At 37.2% G+C, this 23,870-nt stretch overlaps 1 protein-coding gene and 1 long non-coding RNA gene across 2 annotated transcripts in view; both read left to right on the top strand.

The window, feature by feature from the left end:
- The first annotated feature begins 1,164 nt into the window (after positions 1 to 1,164).
- LOC122902689 lies at positions 1,165 to 8,876 on the top strand. The gene is made up of 3 exons (XR_006383849.1): positions 1,165 to 1,289; positions 5,665 to 5,750; positions 8,806 to 8,876. It is a non-coding gene; the product is annotated as an uncharacterized LOC122902689 (long non-coding RNA).
- Positions 8,877 to 22,115: 13,239 nt separating this feature from the next.
- KYNU (kynureninase) overlaps positions 22,116 to 23,870 on the top strand; it is a 217,425-nt gene continuing 215,670 nt past the window's right edge. Inside the window, exon 1 of the mRNA XM_044242548.1 lies at positions 22,116 to 22,132. The gene's annotated coding sequence lies outside the window, so the exon portion shown is untranslated. The remainder of the gene's footprint in view (positions 22,133 to 23,870) is intronic.

The following is a 23,870-nucleotide window of genomic DNA, read 5'->3' as shown; positions in this document are numbered from 1 at the left end:
GCATGTTATGGGATACAAGTATGAATAAAAGTAAGGATTAAGAAAAGTAGGTTAAAGGAAAATAACACAAGGATAGCTGGAGTCAAATTAATGTGGCATTAATGCATGAAAAGCTCACTGAAGCATTCTATGTATTTGTTGGATGAGGAATATCTGACCCCATATTTGACCCTAAATTAATTAATTCACATAAAATTAGTCCAGTAATTAAGGTGAAGAAAGAAACATGATGAATAAATAAGTTAGCAAGAACAAACAAAGAGTTGTTTAGGAGAAGTATCATCCTCTCTTATACTAAGATCAGAGAGAAATTACTTTTATGAATTCTCAGGAAAAGGATGCTGTGTTATCTAAACAATTTTTAGAGCAATAAAGCAACTAGTTTCATTCACTCTTTCCTATGTAGCAGGCTCATTCTGGATAAATGGGAAAAGACCACTACTCAATTCAGGAGAAACAGCTAGATAGGGGCATTTGAGATGAGTAAAACTCAGTGTATAAGCTCTACTCTGGTCAAGTTTACTTCAAGGCTCCTTCAAGGTTCTTTTCTTTAAATAAAAGTTCTCCCTATCAAGACTTTCAGTCATATTAAACAGCAGTGATTCCAAGATTTTAATCCTTGACCAGTGCTATTTTAAGGTTTCAAGTCAAGCAAAAAGTCACAGGCAGCTATTAGTCTATTGAGCTGACATACAGGTGACATGCACATTTGCGGTTGGAGCACCCTAGCAAGGATCGACCTGAAGATGGGGCCACTGTTCCCTGGCCACTGTGCAGAAATGAAGGAATACTAATGAGATGGATGCAGTGGCTCTTCGGAAGTAGTTATGAATAGAGTCACAACTGGTGCTGTAACTTACAGCTATGTGGGTGGAGCTCTGCGTGATGCTCTCTTTGCTCACATGTTGCCCGACAGGATTGCTTCTGTGGGGGTTTGTTGGCATTTTTTCCTAATTCACACACAGTCTCTCTAGAACTCAGCATTGGCCAAGGTAATATGTCTTAATAGATTAATACAGGCAGTCCTTACATGGCTCTGAATGCGTAAAATTCAGTAACGATGATTTAGTTAAGTAACCACAGTCCCCCAACAATACAGTGTAAGTTTCAGTTACAGTATTGTGAGTAATTAGACTACTACAAACTTCATTATTAGCTCTTCAGTCCACAGATCACTAAGTAAATAACTGACGTGCATCATGATCACTACCAACTGTGCTACTTGCTTCAAAGTCTGTTGGCGATTGATTTCTGAGCATCAGTTAACAAGTCCACATGCAAACAGCAAGGTATGTAATTATACTGACTTCTTGTCTCACTGTAGTAAATCCAGATGATATTTTACAAAACGGATAATTGAAAGGGAGATTGGTCAACAAGATCAAATGCTGGGGAAGGAAGGAAAAGAAGAAGGAAAGAAAGAAAGAAAGAAAGAAAGAAAGAAAGAAAGAAAGAAGAAAAGAAAAAAAAAAGAGAGAGGAGGGAGGGAGGGAGAGAGAGAGGGAAGGGAAGGGAAGGGAAGGGAAGGAAAGGGAAGGGAAGGAAGGAAGGAAGGAAGGAAAAAAGAAAACAAAAGAAAAGAGAAAAGAAGAAAAGGAGGATAACATTGGAAGTAAAATTTGAATCAAATGTAAATGGAATTATAAGAAAAAGCGGAGTGTGGGAAGGTTGACACTGGGACCACTCAGAGGGTGAACTTGTTAACATAAATGATTAAAGCAGTTGTGATGGAAAGGATGAAGATGTCTCAGGGGAAGTGATGCCATAAAAAACTGCATTAAAGGAACTCTCAAAGATACATCATAGCACTGAAGTATAAAGAGTAAAATATTGGAAACTGACCAAACTTTGAAAGGAGTAAGATAATTCTCCAGAGCATAGAAAAGATGTTCACTTCATATGGTAAGTAACATGAAGAGAAGGAAAGAAAGTTGTTCAAACATCTCATGAGATTTTTTTAAAGATTTATTTATTTATTTATGAGAGAGAGAGAGAGAGAGAGAGAGAGAGAACGAGTGTGCATGTGTACATGAGTGGGGGGAGGGGAAGAGGGAGAAGCAGAAGCAGACTCCCCCCCGCTGGGCAGGGGAACCTGACCAGGACTTAATCCCAGGACCCTGAGATATGAACTGAGCTGAAGGCAGACACTTACCAACTGAGCCACCCAGGTGACCCAAGATAAGCTTCTTTAAAATAAAGAAAGAAAACATTTTCATTTGCAATGTCTCTAATGTTTTAAATTATAGCATACTACATCAGTGTTAGTTTCACTAATTTTTCATATACCCACACATTTTAACCAACAGTAAGAAAACTTTTAATGTTTTGACAACAAATTTTAAAGCCCACAGAACAATGATAATTTTCCCATGGATTATTAAAGTTGCTTTACACAGTCACAGCCTGTGTGGTCATTTTTATAGTCCCTCAAAATGACCACTTCAAGTAAAATCTCATCACCTTTTGGTTTAAGGGGAAATTATGGTTGACTCTATTTTCTAATATATGTCTAGGTTCTCAGTAAAGATTCTGGTGAACCATTAATTATTTGACTGGCTCCAGGACAAATTTAGTATCTGGAAATAATAATACACTTGTTGGCTATTTGCAGAGACTCTGAGCAGGACAGGTACATTTACTGACATGTGCAATCCAGGTTGTTAACAAAAGAGGAAATTACAAAGACTAATGAACATTTGAAGATACTTAAAATTGCATTCAAAGAATCAGTCTATAAAACAGTGAGACATTTATCAGACTATAAATGTTTTACCTAATTATTTATTTGATAAAATATGCATAATCAGGAAAAAGCAGACAAGTAAAAGGGAAAATTAACACCACGAATGAGCACTGCTTGAGACATAACAAACTAGTAAAGTTGTTTCAGGGAGAAATATCTGGATTTCCAAAGACCTAATTTCACTTTTAAAACTTTGCCTTTGGGGCACCTGGGTGGCTCAGTGGGTTAAAGCCTCTGCCTTCCACTCGGGTCATGATCCCAAGGTCCTGGGATTGAGCCCCGTATTAGGGTCTCTGCTCTGCAGGGAGCCTGCTTACTTCTGTCTCTCTCTGCCTGCTGCTCTGCCTACTTGTGATCTCTGTCTGTCAAGTAAATAATAAAATCTTAAAAAAAATTTTTTTGCCTTTAAGAAAAAATTGGGGCACCTGGTGGCTCTGATTAAGTGTCTCCCTTCTGCTCACATCATGAGCCCAGGGTCCTGGCATGGAGCTCCGCATCAGGTTCCCTGCTCAGCAAGAAATCGGCTTCTCCCTCTCCCTTCCCCCTGGCTCATGCTGCCTCTCTCTCTCTCTCAAATAAATAAATAAAGTATTTAAAAAAAAATAAAAAGAAATCATTATGAGTTTGTGAAAAAAGATTATACATAGCTATGCTCATTTTTACAGTATTTATAACAGAGAATGAAATAAACAATTTAAATATTCAATAAGAAAGAATTACTAAGTGGTAATGTTTTCATATGATGAAATGTCCTTCAATCATTGCAATTCTTAAAAGTCCTGAAATTCACTTTTGTAGACATCAGTGACCCATGCAATAACATGGAGAATAGTATAACTTCCTCTAAGAGGAAGTTGTAAGGATGTAGAAGAAACTGATAAAAATTACTTAAGACAAGAGAATAACTACAGATCAGTGCTTCTCAAATTATGTATGGTAAAAAACCAGTGTTACTATTTTCCTTTTAATCCCAAATCACTGTAGACAGATATTCAAAAAAAAAAAAAAAAAAGTAAACCTCTAATAAAGTAAATTACTAGAAAAATGAAAAAAATGACATGTTAAACGTGCTATTTTTATTAGATTATGTCACATTTTTATACAAGTTTCTAAACACTCTCACTTCTTACACTTACCAAGTGTTCAGTGTCTCTCAACACCTTAAAATTATTGAGTATAACTGCATTTCTGAGGAAAATGGAAGAAGCTGAGGTATGTTTCAATGTTCTAGTTGTCACTGTTTGCATCAATTATGCTGTAGATAACACACCAAAATTAACTGTGGTAAAATTTATGTCTCTTAAAAATTACGGACTTACTGTCTTGTTTATTTTTTATTTTTTTGTGTATTTGTTTTTCTGGACCTCGGAAACAGAGTTGTATTAACCATATGCCTCCTTTTATGACTCACATTGATCTGAGCAATTTCTCTTTTGTTTTATTTTAATTTTGATTCTCTTTTGTCCCAATTCCCTACTCCCGTTTTTCTACCTACCAAAGATGGCAACCGTTTTAACATGTTACGGAGGTAGGTAGGTAAATAGATGGATGATAAATAGATAAATAGATAGAGCTATAATATCCCCTATTTATTTATTTATTTATTTTTTAATGTATCTTTTTAGGGATACCTGGTTGGTTCAGTCAGTAAACGTTTGCCTTTGGCTCAGGTCATGATCCCAGAGTCCTGGGATGGAGTCCCACATCAAGCTCCCCGCTTAGTGAGGCCTCTGCCTGCTGTGTCTTCCCCTCCCACACTCCCCACCCTTGTGTTTGCACTCCCTCTCTCTTCTTTGATAAATGAATTAAATCTTTAAAAATAAAAAATAATTCTTTATATTTATATACATTCTTATATGTATTTTTTGTGTGTTTTTAATTTTCTTTTCTCTCAGTACCATCTTTTTTTTTGGAGCCTGACGTGGGTCCAGGACACTGGGATCATGACCTGAACCAAAGGCAGATGCTTAACCCACTGAGCCATCCAGCTGCCCCTCTATACCATGTGAAGATCTGCCTACATCACTGTCTGTACATACCGGTCACTGTTTCTGGGCATGCTACAACGTGCATTAGGATGCGATATAACTTCAAATACTATTTTCCCCTTGAGGCATTGGACCAAAATAACCATAATGCATTCACATAAAATAAATCAACAAAACAAAAAGAAAACCCTTGTTTTTAAAATTAAACAAAGCTCTTTTGTGATCTTCAGCTAAATTATATAACATGCTAAAATAAGAAATCAAAGATTAGTCTGTTCTGGTGAATTACAATAATCTTCAAGTGGTTTTGCACTTTAGAACCCAGGTTTATAAGCCATTATTTTTCCATACGCAAAGTTCTGAGAACAAAAGTTCCTTATCTGTGTAATTTTAAGGATGCTTGTTACATTTCTAGAGAGTTATTTAGAGAACTAAGCATTCTAATGCTGACACATCTAAACCCCAGGCATGCTTAGGATTCTGGACAAACAATATAAAGAAATAGATGATAGATTCATCACATTTTGAAATTGGGTCTTGGCAGAAAAAATTTGGATGATTAAATGCATGCTTGATATGACCCATTAAATTAGTCAAAATTCAAAGCAACTTAAAAGAGTTAAATTTCACTTGAGTTAATGTTCGACATCATTTTGTAATGGTTTTTAATAATAATAATATGCCATAAGAATATATTTTATATTTTTTGTTTTGTTTTCTACTATAAAAAGAAACAAGTCTTTAATGATATTAAGAAATTGTGGATAAAATAAAAATAAGGCAACAATGCCAAGACTAGTTACCGAACCCATGACAGATGGTCCCTGGTTTATGATGCTTTGACTTAAGATTTTTTGACTTTATGGTTGTGTGAAAGTGATATGCATCCAGTAGAAATCGTACTTTGAATTCCGAATTTTGATCTTTTGCCAGACTAGTGGTACTTGTTAGGATGCTCTCCCGTGTTGCTGGGCAGCGGCAGGGAGCCTCAGCAGCCAGTTAACCACCTGATCACGAGGGTAAGCAACCAGTCTGTACCTGGAGAATCATTTTGTTTTCATTTTCGTTAGAGTATTCAATAAATCATTTGAGATATTTAATACTTTATTATAAAATAATAATATTATTATTTTATATATTATTATATTTATATATTATCATATATTTATATATTATTATATATTTATATATTATTATAATTAATATTATATATATTTTTTCCCCAACCGTTGGCTAATGCAAGTGTTCTGAGCACATTTCTGGTAGGTTGGGCTAAGCTGTGGTTGTTCAGTAGGTTAGGTGTAGTAAATGCATTTATTACTTACATTATTTTAAATTTATGATGGATTTATCAGGATGTAACTCCATGACATATCAAGGAAGCTCTGTAGCTATGAATTCTTAAGAGAGTAAAGATACTTACGTTTCTCCACTAGCGTCCAGCATCAGGCCAAGCACATTGGGCATACACAATTACGTTTGATAATTTTGCTTAATTAATAATATTTGTCTGTTGGATTTTTAGGATTTTAGAAAAGAGGAAAAATTTGCAGAACTTGAAGAAAAGAAAGTATGTGACATTGAGGATATAATATTTAATGGTAGAGATAACATAAACCAACATAGAGAAATGGTTCACAAGTGTGCAGACCAGGAAATATGAAGTATGTGGTGGCAAGGAAACTTATGCCAATCAATCATCTTAATTGTAGTTCCTCAAGTAGGTTCCTTGAACCACAGAACATAGGAAATATTTTGAGTGAGTGTTTTCTTCAGTGAGTTCTATTTAAATGCATAGGTGAAAAGGTAAATTCACAACCTTCAGTGGATGCCTTACAGCAACAGGAACTAAATCTCACATGATATTCTACTTAGGAAAGACCTAGAGACTGATATATATGTTATTTATGGATATATCTGTATTTATCTACATATTTATATCCATATCTATATAATTATCTATATACATGCCTATAACTATCTATATCCTATATATTTGTGTATATCTATCCATGTATTTATCTTCTTTGCTCTTGAGAGAGAAAAAGAAAGAGAAGTTATCTATTTATAATGAGAAATATGACCATTTCGTTTATCAGCTACTGATCAGCGTTTCTGATTGCTGCAGGCAGACCTTACATATAAAGGCTGATTATTATCAGAAAGATGGTTCTTGGAGTATAAAGTAATAGTACCATTGAGCCATAAGGACCTGATTTATATCTTTCCCAAATAAGACAGACTTGTTGCAAAGACTGCATGATTACTTGAAGCCCAGAGCACATTCTCTCTTCCCAGAGGCTTAGGCATGCTGCCATTGTTTGTTTTTCTAACTGCTGTCTTCTTACTGCTTTCCTGAAAACCTCTCTTTCAATGGAAGCACCCTCTTGTATATCTTTCAGATATAGATATCTCTTGTATATATTATTATGCTGAAAATGTGTTTGACTTAACTTTCTAAATAATATGGCTTGCAGGTTTTAAAGAAGGGGAGCCCTTCCCAGAAGCTTAAAATGTAAAATCTCTAATTGCATATCCCATTTTAAATGTGATCTTTGCTGTTATATTTCAAGCATTTCATACATTTTTACTTTGTTCTTTCCCTTCACTAGTGAACAAACAGTTGACAGGCTTAAGTCTAATGAGCATCTATTTGGGTCAAAATATTCTCCACTTTTGACTCTCCTAATGAATTTCAACTTTCACCTCAAATGTATTTAGGTTAAGAGACCTGTAATCTGGGGCACCTGGGTGGCTCAGTTGGTTAAGTGACTGCCTTCAGCTCAGGTCATGATCCTAAGATCCTGGGATCGAGTCCCACATCGGGCTCTCTGCTCCTTGGAGAGTCTGCTTCTCCCTCTGACTTTCTCCCCTCTCATGCTCTCTCTCACTGTCTCTCTCTCAAATAAATAAAAAATAAAAAATTTTCTCAAAAAAATAAAAAATTAAAAAAAAGAGACCAATACTTTCATTTGCTATTTTTACTCATTTAATAAGATAAATTTAAAAATGCAGTAAAACAGTGGCTTTAAGTTTTTCTTGAGTAGAATCATCCGTTATTCAAATGACATGTGAGAGGAGAATTACTGTGTTTGAAATGCAGGGAGTGCGTGGAGGCCCAATTGCTTGCTGCCTCCTTTCCTCCAGGGCTTGCTGCAAAGAAATTTCCAAGGCACACCTGTGGTGCTGGACTGCGAGGTTTCAAAATGACTGCAAGACCCACCATCGATGATACATACAGTATTAAGATAGAGGGATGAGTTAGGTAGATGTCTGGTCTGTACGGCAGTGTTAAGAGTTTCCTTTCACGGCTGTAACAAATGGCAGCAAACTCAGAGATGTAAATAATACAAATTTATCAATTTACAGTTCTACCTGCTAGAAGTCCAACCTGGAACTCACTGGCACTAAAATCAAGGAGGCAGCAGGACTCCATTTCTTTCTGGAGGCTCTAAGTTTTGAATCCATTTCCTAGATGACCTGGGTCTTGGCACAATTCAAGTTCTTGCGGCTGTAGTACTGAAATCCCAATTTGCTTGCTGGCTGTCGGCTGGCAGTCTTTCACAGCTTCTAGATTCCACTTCAATTCTGTGGCTGGTAGTTCCCTTCCTCCATCTTCAAATCCATCAGCCGTGGTCCAGAGCTATTTATGCTACATGTCTGTCCTTCTTTCCTCATCATCTCTTACCCACCCAAAAGAAGTTTCCACTTTTAAGGATTCATAAGATTGGGCCAACAATGCAAAATAATGCAAAATAATCTTCCAATCTCAGGATAATCTCAAGGTCTTCATTTATCATCAAATCTTAAAGCCATCATCAAATCTTAAAGCAAATCTTCCATTTGCTATGGAAAATAACTTATTCACAGGTTTCAGGGATTGGAGTATAGACGTCACTATCGTACTTACCATCAAACAGTGTTTGTGTAGTTATTTGCATTTGTTTCTAAAGTGGAAGTTTTTTGATTTTTTTTTCAGTTTCTTTAATCAATTTTTATGTCTTAGATATTCTGATTTTGAGGCTTTGCCCCATGGTTTGGTTAATTATACCTTGCTTTTCTGTTAATTCCTAGTGGAGAATCTCAGGTCTCTATTTCCAATATTTTAACTGAACAGAAGTGGGGCCAACTTACAGTATGTGATGTACCACTGAAGCGGGAGAGTTCTTGTCTCGTGGAGTTCAAGAATGAATCTTGCAGACAGAGGAGAGTGAGTAAAGCAAAGTTTTTTTATTAAGCAAGGATACAGAAAAATGCTCTTGGGGTGAGAGGGCTCTTAACAGGGCTGTCAATGTGGGCCTCCACTGACAGTCTTTTATTTATAACTGACCACGGAGCTTGTGGCCTTATCATTCTTATGATGTCTTGGCTGGACTAAAGACTGGTGATAACATCGTTAATGGCTTACTTCTTTTTTAAGGTCTGATTATTATTTGTTGGTCATAGGTGACTATCCTAAAAAAAAAGACACCTCCTCCCTCCCTGTTCCCATACACACACACCTAGGGCAAGGTTGTCTGGTTTATTCACTTACCTCTGGTTTCCTTATACCTCAGCATTTTGGGAATTTCTGTGAGCCTGATCCCCTAGCTCCCTACCTATCTCTCCCTATCTAGTTAGTGCCTGACCCTTACATATTCCTCCCCCTGAAATTCTAACCCTAACTGCCCATAGGGAATGCAATGGTAACTGGCTCTAGCTGCTTCCTGCTGAAATGGGGAGCCAGGAGGTGCAGCAGTTAGAATCTATGCAGAGGTCATTCAAGGGCCTGCGGTATGGCTCCAGGGGTTCATGAGAGATAGCAAATGGTACATGCATCAGCACAAGCAAAGGGATAAATATAAAACAAATGTTAGGCCCCAAATTGTGATCACATGCCTTAGATAAGATCCCCAATTACCAATTCTGTCAAATAGATCAGTGCTTATCTTGATCTTATTTAATTGATCAGAAATGTCCCCCATTAATTGGGACACCTTGCAGGAGTTAACTGTTAAAACATTGTAATGTTAAAATAACACATGTGAGGAAATTCCTCACTCCCCAAGTGGTGTAGCAGTACAGTTAGTAGTGATGCCATTCTCAAGAAGTCCTTCTCTGACTTCACTTAATTCTTGAGTGGGTGGATCTAGTGCTGGACTTCACTTAATTCTTGAGTGGGTGGATCTAGTGCTGGGGAAATCTCCTCAAAGTCCTGCTGAGCAAGCATACTGCTTTGCTTATTTTATGTTGCAGTACTAATGAAAGTCCTGGAAGTCCGACAGGGAGCTTTGAGGCTCATTTTACCAAGAGGTATGTTGTATGCTTGGCTAAAGCCTTTGTTTGCAATTGTACCTCAATAGAGGTGGCTTCTACGATAAATATGACTAAGGAATAAAACCATCAAGAAAGAAGCCCTCTGTTTGAGATCCAACCTTAACAATATCCTAATTATAAAAATCACTGGCAAGAGGGGGAAGATTTGTCTCAGGAGATAAGAGCATCCCTAAGTACATCATTCAATTCCAATTGTAAAGAAAGTGAGGTCATCCATTATCTCCATGAGTCTATAGTTAACCCCATGTAGTGGGGCGTATGCTCTGGCTTTAAAGAAATGATTTTGTCATCCCAGCCACATAGAACTGGTCAAGGTGCTAGTTGAGTTATATAGTCGTTGGCAATCAGTCCCCTTTTATCTTTCCAGCTGTTTAAATAATCATATGCCCATGGGTTCCTATTATTTTCCCCACAGGATAATAAGTAAGAAGGTTACCTATACATGAGCTATTGTGGCAATGTCTCTGAAGTTTACCTCAAGTTGTCTAGCTTAGACAAAGTTGTTTGACTGAAAGACAATAAGAACTAAAATTTAACATCTGCAAAGTATGTTATTGAAACATAATTTTTCTCCCTATACTACCCCTCATTTTTTTTAAAAGATTTTATTTATTTATTTGACAGACAGGGATCACAAGTAGGCAGAGAGGCAGGGAGAGAGAGAGAGAGGAGGAAGCAGGCTCCCCGCTGAGCAGAGAGCCCAATGGTGGTCTCGATCCCAGGACCTTGGGATCATGACCTGAGCCAAAGGCAGAGGCTTTAACCCACTGGGCCATCCAGGTGCCCCTAACCCTCATTTATTATCAGAAGAGCCAAATCAGGACTAATTTCTTTGTGAAACAAGTCCAGTTTTAATAAACTTGTCCTATTTACATAAGCTCCGCAAGAAAAATGATAGATCATATAGATTTTTTTTAGAATCTGTTTTGCTGGGACTTCTACAAGGAGTCTCTAGATTGAACTTTTAGGAACCTCTCCAGAAGCCAAGCCAAGTACTTGCCATCAGACAAGCCTGGAATTCCTGTAGATTTGGGTAGATTCCTTTTCAGGAGGTCTTCTAAGTATCCTGAGGTTCCTGCACCTTCTAGGAAGACACATTCTTTACTCACCTGGTGAGGCTGCCGGGAACTCTGTAAACAAGGTGTCAGGCCAACATTTCCAATGACTTGATGACTCCATGTTTTATAAAGTCAACATTGGTTCCTCAAAGTCATCTGGTCATATCGAAGTCTATGTGTGTCTCTCAAATATGACATTCCAGTCAAAGCCTTGGTAAAACAACCCATGTTTCCAATAGTGTCCTGTTACAAGGAGAACAGATTCTTATTGAACTTGTGCAAATGACTATGATTGCCATGGAAGAAAGAATACTTACTGAGACCTTTTGAATTTCAGAAGACTTAGGTAGAGAGAAAAATTAAATGCTTCAATTTGTTTACAAATGAATACTTTATCACACTTTCCTAAATCCTAGATATCTTAAGAGAAAGTTCCCTTAATCTGAGAGAGCAAACATTAGAGAACCAGCAGTATTTCAAACAAGAGGCACAAAACTATAATCATCTTTTTAGTTCATTTAGTCCTGTGTTACTATTCTTGTTTAATTTGAATGCAACTTTAGTTACTTTTGGAAATTTTATCCATTTCAGTTTGATTTTAAACATCTCAAAAACCTGTATTTTCCCTGAAGTCCTCTTTATGAACCTCCTTGAAAATGAAACTCATTTTGCAAGAGAATAAGAACAATATAAATGATAAAATCTTAGAATGAACATGGTTATAAGATCTGATGATTGAGAGTTTACATATAGTTGGCAAAGAAATCAGGTTATTTTTGTGACACATAACACTTCAGTGATCAAAATATCAAGTGATAACCTTATATTAAAACATATTAAAACCTTAGGAGTTGCATATCATCTCTAGAATAGTCATAACACTTACCCAAAAGTAACCTTAGGCTTATCATTTGTTTAACAGTGCTTCTGGAGTAACTTAACATATGAAATAAAATGGCCTAATGAGGCCAAGAGACTTCATTTACAATTTAAATCTTGGGGAGTTTGTTAAAACCATAGAAAGATTTAAAGCACATCCTAAATAGGATTACAGATTATTACAAAACTTAATATGTTAAGCCAAGGTGACAATAAGATATTCCAAAGGCAAATATATAGGCCTACATAGTTGTTAGCAAAACTTAGCTTCTTTAACATAGAGAAGTTTTATTTAAGTGATCAAAGACCTTTTTAAGGCAAAACAGACACCCGTTTTTCTGGGCAGACAATGAAAAGAACAAGAAACTTTGTTCACATTTTCTTATCAAGAGCAGACCAATAATTCAAGAAAACTTTGTCTTTTGAACAGAAAGAAAAGCAGAATTTCAATCTTATACCCTATACTTTTAAAATACCTTCATTTTAATCTTAGTCCTTCCTGACTACATGTAAAATTCCTTTCCAAAGTTTTCCCTACAATAAACTTACAACTTTCCTTTATGTTAAGATTTTGTCCTAAACATTTTTCTCCAAACAACTATTCCCATTTCTTGGATCATTTTTTAAAATATAGCTTTGCTTCCTTTATTTCCATCGGTCTGATATAGGAAAGACGTTAGAGTTCAAAGCCAATGACCAAGAAAGAATTCTTGCGATGTTTTTGGTGGAAAAACTCGGTTTTATTAAAGTATGGGGAAGGAGCTGTGGGGTCCTTCAGAAAGAACTGCAATGGGGTCACAAGGGGTGGCCCATTATATGCTTTCAAGTTGGGAGGGGGTTAAAGATAGTTTAAGTCTTTAAGACATTTTGGAAGCAAGGTCTTGAGGACCCTCAGGGAGCTATCTATTGTTAGAAGAAGATCATTTATTACCCTTTAATAAAACCTTAGCCATGACATAGCCATCAGATGTATATTGGTGGGTCGTATGCTTAGGGGATGATTGCCAATCATATCTTGGGTGGCTTAGAGATAAAGGAAGTTTCCAAAAGAATTTTTATATGTTAAAGAAGGTTTATAGGACCCTGGGGATAGGGGTTCGACTAGGATTGCCTTTTGCCTTTAGCAAAGTATCAACAATGAGGCAGTTGAGTCCTTAGAGGAATGTCACTTTTCCTGTTTCAAGGACTTGCCAATGGGCTATAGGTAGTAACGAAATTTAATAATTTCTCTTCAGCTTTTGTTTCCCACATCAAGTCTTAAACATTTAGCAGAATTTTAACTCTTAGAAATATTAGCATCCAGTGAAAATTAAGTAGTAACCAATTGTGAACACCAGAATTCTTTAGATGGTAAATTTAGGAATCAATTAAGCACAAAACGTGTTTACCAACAGGTTTAAATATCCTTAGTTTCTCTGAAATAAGAAATTAAAAGCAAACCTACATACGATAATCAATGCTTTAGCACTTTATCCCATTTGTAAACCTACCATGTTTAACCCAGATATCTAATGAATTGAATCCTACTTATCATCCAAGCAAAACTCTAAAGTTTCAGGTTATCAAAGACTTCGAAGGCTATCTTAACAATTACCCCTGAAAACTTTGAGACAGACAATTAGCCATCATTTTAAGTCATCTTTTTGCTAACAAATTGCGACAGAGGAACAGAAGCTTACTTGACCTTTAGCAAACCCTGATAGAATAAAAGTTTTATATTTAATGCTGATAATTTTAAAGACATGTCTATCTTACTTAAACCAACAAACTTGTTAGTTTAAATAGTGATAAGTTAGTTAGATAATAAATTTGTTTAAATGTCTCACCTAGGTCCACTTTTAAAAGTCAATCAGTTTTATCCTCACTGTCATTTTTACCTGGTGGCGAAATCTGAAGTGAGAGGTGTATACAGACCACACCTGAGGTGGTGCAGAAATGGGGGCGGGGTGGGGGGAGAAGGGAATTGGCAGGGACAAAAGAGGTGAAGTGCAGTCAGAAGGCAGAAGCAAAAGGTTTCTGGTTCTAAAGCTCATCCACTTGGACAGATGAGCAAACACCATGTTCTTCCACTAATAAGTGGAATTAGTCAGTCCATGTCAGGCTGGGGAAGGCAGGGGACTTCCCCAAAACCAAGAGAGTTTCAGTACCTGCTTGAGAATATTCCTTTAAGTCCCCTACCTGAGGCAGACTAACCATAGTTGTCTCCAATTCTCCACAATTCCAATTTCTCCACAGTTGTCCCAATTTTATCTGGGAAATAAATGAGGCTGAAGCCCCCATATCTTAGTAGGAGGAACAGAGAGAGAGAATGGGAATCAATGTCCCCTTTGCTAGGGATGGCCTGTGTTTCCTCTAGCAACCTGGGTTTTTTTGGAGGAGTCTTATTTGAATAATTATCCAATAGGTCAGGAGGGAGTTTACTGGTCTGGTTACCACCAAACATATTCTGCAAAAGGGCCTTAGGTCTGGGTCCTGATTGAGAGCCCTGGAAGTGTGGATGGACCTAGGGTACCTCTGTCTATTCACCCTATTTCCTGCAGGAGAGACCTGATAGATCCCATTGAGGCCTTGCAGAAATTGTTACAGGAGCTCAGTCCTTTCCTAGATTTGCAATCCAAATTGTTCTCAGTGGGTTCAAAGGCACCCCAAGGGAGAGTCTTTGGGAACTGAAGAGACCATGCCTTGCCACAGAGGTCACACCTTATTTTGCCTAGCCTTGAAGGACCACCATGTTTAACCTATGAAAAATACTAGAAAAGTTTTACAAGGGCAAATTACCCAATTTTCCAGTACCCAGTCCAGAGGAGTCCCTATGGAGGATGGTTTGTTTCCCATCTTGAGATCCCAGTAGGAGTTACCCTGTACCTGTTATAGAGAGGTAAATAAGAAGGTGTCCCTACATATCAGCTTTCCCCTATAAACCAAGATGTTCCATGGTTTCCTACCCAAGGTGAAAGAGTGGCCTAAAATCTTGGGTTGCGGAGGACTCAGGCCAGTGGGAATAGCCACTCTCACCCGTCAATCCTCTGATCCTTCTTGTCTCCTCTGGATTTCCCAAAAAAGTCTGGCCTATTCATAAGGGGCTTAGCAAAGTTAATAGTTTAAACTTTAATATTCTTTTTAGAAGGCTAAGAATGTGAATGAAACAGCTAGGGTCTCTCAGTGGGAGGAGGAATGTGCTGCTTATGAATGATGCTTCCCCAGGTGTGACCCCCCCAGGGCTGGTCTCTATCCTTTCATGTGTCTTGGAGACCCCAAGGTCACCAATGGTAACCAAAAGGCAGGTTCAGCGTGCTGGATTGCCTGCCAGTACTTATGTGCACTCCTCAGATAAACCTTAAACAAAGCAGGGAATCCTTTTAATGATCTCATTCTTCAGCACTCTCTTGATTGAGCTCTCATTATTTGGTCAAATAAACTCACTTGTATTCTTGGTTCCATGATGCCTGATCAGTCAGGCCAATTATAAGCCAATTTCAATTATGCTTCCTCACTTTACCCCTTGAGCACTTTTCCTGTCCGTATACCCGAGGTGCCATTTGTAAGCATGGCTCTGTTGGGGGTGCAAACCCCTGAGGTTTAGCATCATCATAATTTCATATTTTGTTGTTGGAACAAGAAAGCCTCAACTATAGGATCCATTAAAGTCCCAGCCACTAATACAATCAACTGAGGAATTGGCAGGGTGTTTTTAATTTCCTCCTTAATCCCCTAAGTATTCCAATGGGAGTAAATGCCTAGGAAACACGGGGCTGCCTCCAACTTGTCATATAAAGAGATAGCTCTACTTCTGCTTACCAATAATTTGGGTTTTAATTCTTGGCCGTGGTTAAACCTAAATTGTTCCTAACAGAAAATCATATGTGCTACCAGGCAACAAAAATGAGGAAAAGATTCTCCTCCTGAACTAAGTTCTCAGGAAAGATACTTTTGAAAAAGTCTTATATGTACATGGCAACATTCTTCCTGCAGTGAATCTCTGATGAAAAGGGCATACTGGTCACCAGAGATTGAAAGGGCCCACTACAGGCAAGAGCCCTGAAGTAGGAAACGGAATTTTGAGAAAAGCCGATGAACAGAAGGAGAAATGGGTAGCGTTAGGCTAATATACTCTTCTTTTGAGGAAGGGAGATTGACCAAACTTTTGTCTGGAAGCCTGTCATTTGATACTTAAGACCAGCGGCCAAGCTATTTGCCTTTAACTGGCCAACAAGTGCCCAGTTTTGTTGTTTATTAAAAAAAAGAGGTTTTCCAAGGGAGAGCCATCTCCTCAGAAGGAAGAGAGTCCACTTTTACTCACCCTTTGGTGGCAGTGTTCTCAGGTTTTGGCACCAAAATGAAACCGGAGAGTGAGGTTCTTGTCTCACAGAGTCAAAGAATGAAGCTCATGGACAAAGAAGAGAGAGTGAAGTGATAGAGTTTTATTGTGCAAGGATACAGTAAAAAGCTCTTGGGAGTGAGTTGGATCTCGACAGCGTGGCCGATGTGGGCCTCCATGGAAAGTCTTTTATTTAGAACTGACCAGGGAGCTTGTGGCCTTATCATTCTTGTGATACCTTGGCTGGAGTAAGGACTGGTGACTTCTTTAAAAGCTTACTTCCTAAAAAAAAAAAAAAAAAAAAAAAAAAAGCTTACTTTCTTTTTAGGGTCCAGTTATTCTTTGTTGGTCACAGGCGACTGTCATAAAAAAAGACACACACACACACACACACACACACACACACACACACCCCACATGCCTAGTCTGATTTGTTCTTTTATCTCTGGCTTCCTTACATCTCAGTGTTTGGGGGATTTCTGGGAGCCTGATCCCCTAGTCCCCCGCCTATCTCTCCCTGCCTAGCCCAGGGCTCCCTTACTCACCATCAACATAACAAAGAAGCTTGTATTTTAGATTTGTGGCTGTCAGGTTGATCCATAACAGACTATTATCCTTTCTGCCAGCAGTTTAGCCATAAGAGACTCACACACATGCACACACGTATGCATCCCCGTACATATGCGTACATGCACACAGACACAACGTGGACAGTTACTGAAGTGGTAGAATTGACCCAGAGCAAGGCTGACCACAGTTTTCAATACACTGATGGGCCAAATTTTGACATGCTTATCTGAATCTAATTGGAAATTCAGATCTCTATACAGTCATTTACCCTTAAGTTCTAAGCCATTGCATTTCATCTGTTATTTATGATCTCATTTAGAGTTCAGAAAAAATCCAATACTTCCTGACACATCTTAATTTATACTTTTACCTTTAAGATCTGGTTACTCTTTGAACCAAGAGCACAACATTTATTCATGTGCACAGACGTTATGAACCACAACCAAAGGTGAATGAATGCACTTCTACAATAAATACGGAGTCATTGGTTCAACCTTGGTTTGAAGAGTGATAAAAACAGCACGACTCTTTCGAATGGTTTTAAGGGAGAATCTTCCCATGGGATTGTGGTTTTTGGCCAGCCCCTTCCTAGCATGAGTAGAGAAGGAAGGTGGGGATCCTAACAGCCATTCCAGGGTTCCTCTTGTTAGTTCTGGTCACTGGAGACTGATGTGTGGCTGCCTAAGAGAACTATAAAACCCAACAGCACAACACTGAATATACCTAATGTGCTAATAAGAGAGAGAAAAACTTACTTTCTTTTTTTTTCTCACTTGGAATACTGAAGGGCAATAGGGCAGCTACCAGCAAAATGTCCAGAGACAGAGATCTAGCAACACAGAATTCGAAAGGTACATTTTCACAAACGGTAAGCGCATGATATGCTTTCCTTGCATTCTCTAGGGGTAAGCTATTTCTCAAAAGCCAGTTCCCACTATGACTGGTACCTTTGGCCAAAATGAAATACTCGGTCTTTTGCACTCAGCTAAAGGAATCTGTGTATTCAGGAAACAGTGACTGAAAAAATTCAAGGCATCCTGGTCAGCTACTGCCAATCACCATTTCTCACTCCACAGGGATTTACTCAATGGAGAGTAAAGCTTCGGGTCTCCCTTTAGGGAAGTTTCCTTCTCACTGCTAGAATAAGTCCAAGTAGATTCTTGACTGTCCTCTAAGATCCTGACAAGCAATGTGGAAAGCAAAGAATAGCACATTTCTGAAAATGGAAAATGTGCATAAATAATAACATTATATAAGCTAAAGTTCACAGAATTTATTGAATGTAAAGCATTAACAATACATGTGTTTGGGAATATCTCAGTTCAAAGGGCAGAATTTTAATGACTCTCACAAATACAAGTACATTGTACATGATATGCATTGTTGCTTTCAAAGAGATTGATCTATTGTTGAACGATAAGAATGACAAAACAAGCTTCCAGCCCCAAAGGGTCAAATTCAGAAACATTTTGCAAAATCTCTTTCAGATTCACCTCAGACAATTGCATTTTAGGAATGATTAAATCAAAGTGTCATGATGCGAAGAGAAATAATAACAAGCTCACTTGGTAAACCTGTCATAGCAGAGGGAAGAATGAGATGATCTATTCTGAAACTAAAAATCTTTTTCACACTTTAGGAAGGGTACTATCAGGACAGGTTGAGAGTGAGGGAGTAATTATCAAATTTCAATCAGCTTTTAATTTCCATTCACTGGGCAAAAAAAATTTCTCACATCCTGATTTGAGAAAGCACAATGATTTATTTTTTTAATGATTAAGTTATTCTAGAGGAAGAATAAACAGTGAGCCCCATCAACACTTAGATTTGTAGACTTTTTTTTTCCTTTAAGAAATGGGCTGAACACTAGTTGTAACATCATTACGATAGACATCTGGAGGTGAGCATATAAATACCAATCAATTTTATCAGCATCTGGTAGATCTGAAATTTCTACACCTTTTTTTTTAAATTTTCCTACTGACATAATTGTTTGTTTTAGTGCACAGCTGTAAGAAAGAAATGAAACTCTTTTTACCTGTGAAGACTTATTCTGGTTCATTTGTGAAACCCCAAACTATCCCATACTGAAATAGTTTTGAAATATTTTTAGACCCTCATATCTATGTACAATCTACTTGGCTTGTAAAATTCACATGAGCCTTGCATACAAATTTTGTATATTTTCATTGCTTCCACAACCTTTTCTCTTCTCCCATTATGGTATAGGTTAAGAGGACATAAGTATGTGTTAAAAGTAAACACTTGCAGCATGATATGTGTTAGCATTCCTTCACAAATAAATATTCCCCTGAAGAGCCAAACAGAGTAGAAAGGGCAGATAGAATGCATTATGCTTATTTAGTTTCATTGCATCATTTTATTTAGGGCCTAAAATGATCCCCTTAGCATGACTCTGTTTTCTTTTGGTCTTAGAAATTGCACATTGAGTTACTGAGGTCAACTTACCTCTATACAGTATCCTAAACCAGTGCCATCTCTTAATTAAACATAACTTTCTGGAGACAAGAAGTAGAGAGCAAATTTATATAAATCATACTGAAGTCTGGGAGCATTCTGGATTTTTTTCCTTTTCCTCATGCCCAATATTTAATTTGACAATAAACATTTCTTTCATGTTGGCTTTCTCTGCTTTGTCTTCTAAGGCTCTAGCTTTATTTAATTCAAGCTCTTATTATTTCTCACCAGGATTATGACAGTAATTCACCTGGTCCCTCTTCCTCCACTCTTTATATTTATTTCATCTTCTAAGATGATACTATAGCAATGTATCTAAAGTACAGATTTATTATTTTTTTCTATCTTGTTTAAATCTTTTGATTACCTGGCTAATTCCTTGCTTGTTCACAATGACAGCAACTCTGTTCATGGTATTAAATACCCCTTGGGCATATAACACCCAAGCACACAAGCAGGAGTCAAGCAACATCCCCGAGCTGCCAGGACATGGAGTCTTCACAAGAGAGAACTTGAACACAGTCTGCAATAAAAATCCAGATCTATGCAGTCACATCTAATGGAGAAGAACACACAGTAACCTGATTTAGGAAGTACCAGCTGGAACCCAGAGAGAAAATCTCAAAGAAAAGAATGAATTTACCAATGTAGACTATATCCAACAGCAGGGACAAGTGTTTGCTAATATCTCTTAACTATTTTTTGAGATGTGTGGAGAAGCCAAACTTGAGTCCTTTAAATCCAGCTATGTGCCCCACCCTCAAACTTATCTATGCACCCTTGTAAGGATGAATGCCTTGTAGTAAAACCCTATGTAATTACGTCAGTATGAATCTCAGGATCTCTAAAGCTAGGTATATCCTTTTATTAGTCAAACACGTAAAGAAATAAGCCTTTTCAAGCTTCTGGTTTTATATATAAGGTACAGGGATGTACATTAGGGATGTAATGTAAAGCATGGTGACTATAGTTAATAATACTGTATTGTATATTTGAAAGCTGCTAAGAGAGTAAATCTTAAAAGTTCTCACAAAAGGAAAAAATTATAACTCTGAATGGACTATGGATATAGTCAGAGATAAATGCATAGGACCACTAGCAGAACTAGCAGACATATTAATGTCCTGGGATTCAGAGGTAAAGAGAGACAAAACCAGAAATCACAGATAGTCATTTTGGAAACATGTTTATACCACATCCAGCCATTTTTTGAGAATTTCTAAAGGCACAAGAAAAAGAAGGAGGTTTTGGTAGAAATGATTGAGATAGCAACCTGACCTTATATCAGTTAGAATTTTTATCAGTTAGGATGATTTGGCTGAAAGTGAAAAAAGACATTTTGGTAAAATACAATATGGACAATATGGCTTAAACAGTGAGGGTATCTGTTATCACAGGAGTCCAAGGGTAAGTTGGCTCCTAGATTGTTGTTAATTCAGGGGCTCAGCAATATCATCAAGGACATAGACTCCGTGAAACTTTCTGCTCATACGACTTCAGAATGTCACCTTGATCCTTCACACCTTTTACGGGTAAAGCAGTTGCAGACATCACCTTGTCATCTAAAAGTAGAAAAAGTGCTTCTTTAAGATCAGGGAAAATTTTCTCATACATATATACTCAGTACATCCTTCACATCTCATTGGCTAGACTAGATTATATGCTTACCTGAAATTACTTACTAGCAAAGGGAATGAGAACATCAAGGTAGATTCAGACAAATTTTGACTCAACCTAAGGAAACTGGGCTCTCATTAGTTAGAGCGATAGGGCAGAAATTATGGTTAGGTAGGCACAAATAGTGTCTGCAAAATCTAGGAGTTGCAAAGCATTGTGATTCGTGATTTGCAAACTGGGATTCTGACTCATAGGTCTGGGGTGGGGCCCAAGGTTCTTCATTTCTAACAATTTCTCAGGTGATACTGTTGCTGCTGTTCCATGGATCACACTGTTAAGTAGCAAGAATTTAGGTGATTGACATAACTTTTTATTTCAGTGGCCTCAATAACCATCAGAATAAAGTCCAAACTCTATAGTATGTCTGCTATATGCTGTCCTTGATGACATTCAATTTTACCACTTAATTCTCTTTGCTCATTATAACCTGAGCATAGGCTGTTTTCCTATATGGCCATGTAACATGATAAGAGCTATAAGAATTTAGTCTCCTATGGCTTTGTGCTCTCACATTTGCTATTTCCTCTGCTTATGATACTATTTCTTATTCTTTCTCCTTATTTCCTTTCTTCACCTGGATAAATAATTTTGGCAGCCTTCAATAAATCTCAACTCTTCAGATCCTACTATGTGTTGTTAATGCCTTCTTTAAATCCAGTGACTCTATAATTATAAAGCACAATGCAATATAATGCTTTTCTTACTTTTCTTTTTTTTATAAACATATAATGTATTATTAGCCCCAGGGGTACAGGTCTGTGAATCGCCAGGCTTACACACTTCACAGTACTCACCATAGCACATTCCCTCCCCAATGTCCATAACCCCAGCACCCTCTCCCTTACCCCCTCCCCCTGGCAACCCTCAGTTTTTTACTTTTCTACCTCCTCCATTAAATACTGGATTCTTCAATGAAAAAGGTATTCTAAATATTGCATGATTAAAATAAATTAATTAATCAATTAATTAATATTGCATGATTAATACAATGTCTGATAAAGAGTAAATAGTGACAGTTTTTAATAGATTAATTAACTTTCCCTAATATTCTGTATCTTTCATGCAGGTCTATCTATCTATACAGAACATGGCCCTCACCAAACAGGTAACATAAGAACTGGAGTCCCATCCGCCCATTATAGACAATTATCTGGGATTATTGGCTTTGCTCTTGCTTTCACTCTACCTGGTTTTCATTCTTAACTTTCTTAGTTTCCTTCTTTACCTTTTCTTTTTAAAAATTTTGTTCTAGTAGTATTAAGAATATGCAAGTATTCTATAAACATTTTATGTATTTTTATTTGTATTGTGTAAATGTTTTTGTACAAATTAATGAATAAATCTTGACCTTAATGGAGCTTAGAATCTACTAAGAGATCTAAGATATGTGCATCTTACAAATCTAATGCATGATTGAAAGTGAGAAGTTCCATAAAAAAGAAATGTGCAAAGTGGAATGGGAGTTCAAAGGATATTCTAGGTAGGTTATCAATGAAGTTGTAGTGGACACTATGACTTCTTCACTTACTTGGTGTCAACAGGACCTTTTTTCAAGCTGCTGGATTGAGGGTCTCTGTTCTTCAATGACTGCATGTCTCTCACTTCCTTTCTATATGATCCTCTGCTTGGGGCAACTCAAAACTTGGCAGTTAACTTTCATTAGAGTGAGCAATGAAGAGACAAGGGAAAAGGTGACAAGATGGAAGCCACATACTTTTGGTAAATCTAATTTTGGAAGTGATATCCCATCATCTTAACTGTATTACTCGTTAGAAGAGAGATACATTAGGTACAGCCCATATTCAAGGGGAGGAGATTACATAAGGATAAATACCAGGAGGCAGAGATCACCTAGAGACTGCCTGCCACATACATACCTCATGGAATTTTCATTAGAAATGAGACAAAACAACAGCAAACAAAAATAGAAAGGCAGCACAGACCCACCTTGAAACATTTCAAATGGCTGTTTTTCGAAAGACACTTTGGAAGGAAAGACAAAAGGAATGGTAAACAAGAAAATTGCAAATATGAGCAAATCTAGATGAGGGTTGACAGTATAAAACAACAATAATAGTTTAATGACTAATATGGAGTGTAATTTAAAAAACCAGAGAAAATTATAAACAAAGGAAAATAGCAAGACATTAAGAACATGTAAAAGAGAAGCAACTGAAAATAATTTTTCTAAGACCTTTGTATGGTTTTTGAGTTTCCTAAATCTAAGTATGCATAATACATTTTAATGGTAACCACTGAAGTAAGACATAAATGCTATTGTTCCAGACTAGTAGAATGAGTCTATGGATATTTGTTTGGTGGAAAGAAAATATGACTATTAAATAAAACCCAATTAGTCCAAAAAAAACACAAAAATATGAATCCTGGGAGACATGGAAAAAGCAAGGTAAACAGAAATCATAGAATGATAGAAGATGAAAGGTTTGGAAAAAAAGAAAGTACAAGTAAAAGAGCTACCAATTAAGCAGAATCCATAGAAGATAGCACGGGTTACATAGAGGTCCCAAAAGAAAAAACAAAGCAAATCAAAACTAATGACCTGCTACATTTCACTAGTATGATTAGAAAGTTGACTTGAGGAAACAGTCAACAAGACAAAGAGGCAACCCACGGAATAGGAGAAGATATTTGCAAATGACACTACAGACAAAGGGCTGATATCCAAGATCTATAAAGAACTCCTCAAACTCAACACACACAAAACAGATAATCATGTCAAAAAAAAATGGGCAGAAGACATGAACAGACACTTCTCCAATGAAGACACACAAACGGCTAACAGACACATGAAAAATGTTCATCATCACTAGCCATCAGGGAGA

The sequence above is a fragment of the Neovison vison genome, chromosome 3 (genome assembly GCF_020171115.1).
Source record: "Neovison vison isolate M4711 chromosome 3, ASM_NN_V1, whole genome shotgun sequence".
Classification (NCBI taxonomy): Eukaryota; Metazoa; Chordata; class Mammalia; order Carnivora; family Mustelidae; genus Neogale; species Neogale vison.
Note: the sequence above shows the minus strand (reverse complement) of the source record. Positions and strands in the feature narration are given on the sequence as shown.